The sequence below is a fragment of the Phyllostomus discolor genome, chromosome 5 (assembly GCF_004126475.2).
Source record: "Phyllostomus discolor isolate MPI-MPIP mPhyDis1 chromosome 5, mPhyDis1.pri.v3, whole genome shotgun sequence".
NCBI lineage: Eukaryota > Metazoa > Chordata > Mammalia > Chiroptera > Phyllostomidae > Phyllostomus > Phyllostomus discolor.
The window spans coordinates 163,000,370-163,006,851 of NC_040907.2; positions in this window are offsets into that span (position 1 = coordinate 163,000,370).

Here is a 6,482-nt window from a genome sequence, read left to right on the forward strand (position 1 = left end):
AGAAGGTGTGGGTGGTTACATAAAAGTGCGTAATTAGTGTTCTGAGTAAACCGCACCTACGTGAGAAGCTATCCCTAGTCTTTGACGAACTGTGATAGACACCTAAAAGAAAATGACTGCACGTATGAACACAGCAGGTAACAAAACAGTCTTAGTCCTCCTAGAGTTTATATTTTAGTGAAGACAAACAGTTAATACAATTCCGCGTAGTGAGAAGTGTGATGAAGAAAGAGAAAGCAGAGCCGATAGCTCAGGAATGGTAGGGAAGGGCAGTCCGAGTAGAGTGAGGGAGTGGGCCATGGGCACATGTGAAGAAGGAGGGTTCTATGCAGAGCAAGGAGCAGGTGCAAAGGCCCTGAGGCAGCTGGCACCTGGGCATGTGTGATAAACTTGAAGAAAGTCAGTGCTGTAGAGCAGGGTGATAAGACAGCAGGGTGAAAGGCAGGCAGGGCCGGATCATGGAGGCCTCTCAACCATGGTGAGCACCTTGGATTTCATTCTCAAGCAATGGGAAGACATCAGAGGGGTTTGAGCAGAGAAGGGATGGGATCCAGTAAGCTATTAGAAAAAAGACTCTGGAGAATGGATTTAAGAGAGAAAATGTAGAAGTAGAAGCAGGGAGCCCAGGTGAGAAGCTGTTGCCATAGTGACCCAGGTGCGATGAAGACAGGATGGAGTGGCCGTGGAGGCCATGGGAGGTGGTTAGCCGTGGGCTGGGCTTTGTCTTGAAAGTAGAGCTAGCAACTTTTCTGGTGGATTTGAAGTGGGAATGTGGGAAAAGTCTAGAAGTTGAAGGTGACTTCTAGGTTTATAGCCTGAGCAGGTAGATGAAATGGTTCTATTTCTTGAGACTGGGGAGAGGTTTGGGGGAAGGGAGGGAATGGTGGAAATCAAGAGTCCTGTTACGCACAAGTTGTTTGAGCTGTCCACTACACATCTGTGGTGGACCTTTATGTTAGCACATCCAATGCCCATTCTCTCTACGGTTTTCCTATTGTTACCGTAACAAATACCACAAAGCCAGTGGCTTAACACTAACTTACTCTCTTAGAGTTCTGAAGGTCAGAAATATAAAGTCAAGGCAAGGGCAGGGCTGTGTTCCTTCTGGAGGCTTCAGGGGAAATCCATTTCCTAGGTTTTTCCAGCTTCTAGAGAATGCCCACATTCCGTGTCTTTGGCCCCTTCCTCCATCCTCAAAGCTAACAGCATACCATCTTCTCTCTTCCCTCCTGCGAGGGAAGGACCCTTGTGATTACATCACACCTACCCAGATAAGCCAGGCTAACCTCCCATCTCAATATCCTGAATTTACTCACATCTGCAGAGCCCCTTTGGCTTTTGGAGGGAACATATTCACAGGTCCCTGGGACCAGGACGTGGCCATCCTGGGGTGGGGGGTCATTAGTTAGTTTACCTTATGTCTCTACTTCCTTATCCTCAAAACCTTGATCAAGATGGAAATAGCAATGTGCCCAACTAAACAACTACATTTCACAGACCTGTTTGCAAGTGGAGGTGACAAGAGCATTTTCCCACGGGAGACGATAGCAGATGCTGGTGGCTCCCTCATGCTAGTTACTTCAGTGCAGGGCCCACTCCCAAGTGCCAATACCCATGTGTCCCTCTGGACCCCTCTGCCTTCTGAGCCTACTCTGCTACACGCATGGGAGGCCAGAAGTGCCAGGAATTAATGTCCCCATGATGACTGACAGGAGTTCATCTCCTCAATAAACACCCCAGCCCCTCATCCCTGGATGCAGAAAGCAAGGCAGGTGTTGTAAACCGGCTTCCCGAGTTTCCCGGTGAGACTCAGCACAGCTACCTTCGGTGGTGACTTACCAGGTTTCAAACCTTTTATCAGCCAGATTCCCTTCTCCACTGTAAACCAGGGGAAAGCACATGTGACCTGCCGCCCTCACCAGGTTCCTGTGCAGACAGTAGGGGACATTGTACAAGTGCTTTGTAAAAGGCAAACTGCAGACTCAGTTAAGATGGTGTTATTATGAGACCCAGGGACCAAGGGCTGTTAGGTGCCTGGAGGTCATCCGTCTACCCCCACCCCCTCAGGGGGAGAAAGGGGACAAACCCCAGGTGTCCCAGTGAGGTGATATACATCAGAAGCATACACTAGGTGTTCTGGTTCTACATCGGGTGGGTTTCAACTCCATGGTGATGCTTATGGCCAGGTTCTCTTTAGATGGTCTCCGAGCCCCTGTGGCCTCTATACACTCCTGTGAAACTCAGAAGAAATGACTTTGTTACAGAACAGACCCAGTGGGGTGGGGGGTGAATGATATACTATTACCGAATGTGCTCACCCTTGTGCTCCAGGGGGTCCCTCACCCCGTACTAGGTTCGCCTTGCCCACCGCCAGGGAAAGATGTCTCTCAATGCCAGAGACTGATGAAAAGGTAAGGGACTATTTATTTAAAGAGTTATACAAACTTAAGAGTAATAACAATATATTCATTAAGACCCCAAAGTCCTTTACAATACCCACAAACACACAGTCCTTCCTTCCCCCTCTGCCCAGTCCAGGGTACCGTATCTCAGAAAAAGTAGGAGAAGTCTGTGGTTCTTCTCCACTCAAGCCGCGTGGTCCCAAAAATACCCCACACGGCTGCTGTGCCTGGGTTTAAATCCCAGCGCCAATCTTCCTCTGCGGCACGATTTCTGACTCCACCCACAATTGGCCACAGCTGCCAGCATTCCCGTAGTTTTCCAGCTTTACTAGGCTGCCCTAGTAAGTCCGGGCAGGTGTGGCCCTGTGCTGTGCAGCCAATCATCTCCAAGCAGGCTCTGTAACCAGGGAGAGTTGCTTCCCAGTTACATCAAGGGTTGAAGTCACTCCCATCCCCTTGGCTCAAAGTATGGCCACAGCTACTTAACATATCTATGAAACCAGTTAAAGATTATAGATATGTTAAATGGCTGAACCAGAGGTTATCTGCAAAACTGTTGCTATGCAAAACAGTTCTCAATGGCCCTGTTCCATGTGTCCCATCCCCCAGCTCAGACTTGTGGGGGTGAGGACATCCTATGTATATTTTTTTCTATTATTTCCTGGACAACGAGTTCTGGACCCCATTACAAATCCCTATTGGGGGCCTCCCCCTTGGCTGCACCCTGTTACAACCTGACACACACATTGTCACTACGTAATGACCTTGAGGAGTCTTCAAACTCAGAGGGAGCTCAGCGCCTCCCATCAGTGGTGGGCTAACGCATGATGCTCTTGATTCATTTCACAAACACTTATGAAGTGCTTACCACCTGCCAAGCACTGTTCTGAATTCTTTACCAATAGCTGCTCATTTGATCCTCGTAACAACTCTATCAAGGAGCTACTATTCACCTCCCCATTTTAAAGATGAGGAAACTGAGACAGAGAAAGGTTAAGTGAGTTCCCCAAGATCACAGAGCACAGTAACGACCCAGCAAGGCTGACTCTGTGCTTGAAAATACTGTGCTGTACTGAGCCCTTCCCTTCCCTTTCTTCTCTTCTCTCCTTTCTCCTCTCTCTCCTCCCACACTCCCTCCCCATCTCTATCCCTGGGCCAGTTTCCAAGGCTTAAATCATAGCATCTTTCAATCACAATGATTTCCGTCTACATGCAACCAACGATTTCATGCAAACTGACACTCAAGAGAATTTTTGTTTCTCCTAACAGGAAAACATGGAACTCAAGCTCTCGCCTTGCTTCCCTTGGATGCCTTGTTCCAGAGAAGAGGTCCCAGGGATGCCCTGCAGTGACGTCACTGATGTCGCTCCTTCCTCGGTGACGCCGACTAAGGCAAATTCACTGATCACGTGGAGAATAAGTATACACTGTACGGGGAGATGGCCTGCATGTTGGTAAGTCATTGGCTTTGCTGCCAGGGCATCATCACAATCAGAGTTGAATGGGTACTTTGAGATCTTCTATGAAGGGGCAGCCATGAAATTACGAGACCCAAAAAGCTGGCAACCCATACAGGGTCACACAGTTGGTGGCAGAGCAGGCCAAGAGCTGAGACCAACTGAGCCCCGCCCAGGGCCCAACACAGTGTGGGGCACGGCAGGGCACAGGCAGGTTTGGGGGGCAGGACAGACCAGAGTTTGGTTTCTGTTGATCACATACTAGCTGCGTGACTTTGAGCAAGTTTTTCTCTCTAGTTTTCAGTTTTCTGCTTCTAAAATTAAGGAGGCATAATTTTTACCCTGCAAAATGGTTGGGATTCAATGAGATATTATGCGTACAAGAAAAATTCCCAATAAATGTTGCATATCATCATGTAATAGTAACTGTTTGTCTTGTTTTGGCTAAGACACGTATATAGCTAAAGAGCACTTTCTTTTTGGATTAGATATTTTATTGTTCTACTACAGCTGTCTCAATCTTTTCCCCTTTGAGGCAAAAGGCCAGGTCACCCACCCCCTCTCCCACAGTCAATCCCTACACCATCGTCCATGTCCATGGGTCATTCATACATATCCCTTCCCCTTTGAGAAGCACAATTAGCAAGCTCATGGAATAGCTCATTTGATATTTCTTTTAAAATATGTATTTATTTTTAGAGAGAGGGAAAGGGAAATGGGAAAGGAAGGAGAGGTACATCAGTGTGAGAGAGAAACATCAGTTGGTTGCTTCCCACATGCACCATGCCGGAGTTCTGAACACACAACCCAGGCATGCGCCTTGACTGGGAATTGAACCATGACCTTTCGCTTTGCAGTTGATGCCCAACCAACTAAGCCACTCCAGCCAGGGTGCTCCTTTGATATTTCAAATGAACAACTGATTGCTTTTTTGCAATAGGTATTACACTGATATAGTGTTTACAGGTCGGTCACTCAAGCCAGTCATAGTAACAATGCTTGCATTTCATAGGTATGTGTCCTTTTCACAAGTCTAGTGTCTAGGATCTGTGCCAATTTTTGGTTGCTTTCAAGATTTTATATTATAGGTGGCATCTACAACACAAATAGCTTTCCTAAGCACCTATAGAATATACTAAGTTTTTTCTTCAAAGAGCTTTGTAATACTATTAAGAAAATATGACCCTGGCTGGCGTAGCTCAGTGGATTGAGCGCGGGCTGCGAACCAAAGTGTCGCAGGTTCAATTCCCAGTCAGGGCACGTGCCTGGGTTGTAGACCATGGCTCCCAGCAACCGCACATTGATGTTTCTCTCTCTCTCTCTTTCTCCCTCCCTTCCCTCTCTAAAAAATAAAGAAATAAAATCTTTTAAAAATAAAAAAAGAAAAGAAAAGAAAATATGACCAAAAAGCCTAGAACAGGTGGGCTGAGTGAGCGAGTATGTAGGTAAATGGACACAGGAATGGATGAATGGATGGATGGATGGATGAAAAGTCCTTCTGTTTGTCTTACTGATTTATAGATATCTTTTCCAAAGAGACACACTATTAAAGTAATTTTCTCTCGCCCGCTTTTTGGCTAGGTCTCTGGATTATGATGATAGGCTGTCGGTAGCATTCTAGTTCCCAGGTAGGTGGAGGCCAGCGCAAGACTTTTATGAACTGCTCAGAGCAATAACTGGGAATGTCTAGTTAAGGGCCAAATGTGAAAATACTAAAGGCTATTTCCAGAGCAGTCCAAAGCTGACCGAAAGACACATACAAGGAAATGCATTCCAAGAAATTCTTCCTCCTACACCACCTGTCCTGCGCAGGAAGTAAATGATAAACTAATCGTATCTGAGTGTCTGAAGTTCAGCTATGTTTTCTAAATAAAGGGGCCTGCACTCTGTACCCTGCATAGGGCACAAAAGAGAAAAACAGAGAATGATCTTTGTTCAGTGCGTACAGTAGATCGAGCACAGCACCACGTGCTTTTAAAATATATATAAAATCTTACTTGACACTTAAAAAGATCCTGTGAGGCCAACACTATCCACCCCGTTTTGAAGACGAGGAACCTCAAACCAGCCAAGGCCACTCAGGGAGTAGCTGGCAGAGCTGGTTCAAAGCCAGTTACACCCGGAAAGAAAAAGATTAAAATGTTGTATGTTCACTTCCAAAGGTGATCAAAGAAGATAAAATTTATTAGCCACTTTCTCTCTCTGAAAAAATGTAATATAAATGAAAGTATACCGAAGGCTCCAGGGTGGCCAGACACCACGCAGCAGGTCTAAGAGTGGCCGTTCCCATTAGCCTGCTTTGTTTAAGGACTGTTGGGTGGGTGTGCCGGGGAACCTACCTCGTGCCCCCCTGTCGATGCCAACTTCATTATGGATGAATAAGCCCATCTTCCCGTAGTTCCTTGGAGAGCACAAATGTGCTGGAGAAGCCAGGCTTTTGTTTCCTTATTTAGCACAAAGGCATCTTTTCTGTCATCACCAGGCAGACAGGGGGAGGATACACTGGGTGGGAAGCCAGGGGATGTTTTCATGGTCGTCACCGCAGGAGGTCAAGGCTGGGCTGGTGCTGTTGGTAGTAAATCATTGTAACTGCGGTCCAAAGTCTGGCAGAATTTTTTTTCAT